We start from the raw sequence: 359 nt of genomic DNA, 5'->3' as shown, positions 1-359 counted from the left end.
TAAGAGATCATGAGAGAACACACTGATATTGTTTATAAGAATCCAGAGTAAAGTATTATTTTTATTCATTATCCATAATAACCCGAAATTCGAGTATTGACATCTAGGCTTATATGTCCTCTAAACTTTTGTTATTAAGTATTTTTTATTCTATTATAATGATGGACGGCATGCATTTTGATTCAAATTTGTTAAAATATTTGACTGACTGAAGATATGAGTGATTTACACCTAGGCTTACAGCAAGTGTATTAATAACCTGGCACTTCGGCAAAGGCCTTCCTCATTTATAACATATATATATATTTTTTTTTTCTGTTACTATGTCTCTTTAGTTTGTTGCTCATGGAAACTAATTC

This window comes from Penaeus monodon, chromosome 27, assembly GCF_015228065.2.
Source record: "Penaeus monodon isolate SGIC_2016 chromosome 27, NSTDA_Pmon_1, whole genome shotgun sequence".
NCBI classification, from domain to species: Eukaryota; Metazoa; Arthropoda; class Malacostraca; order Decapoda; family Penaeidae; genus Penaeus; species Penaeus monodon.
The sequence above is the reverse complement of the archived record's forward strand: the minus strand, read 5'-3'. Positions refer to the sequence as shown.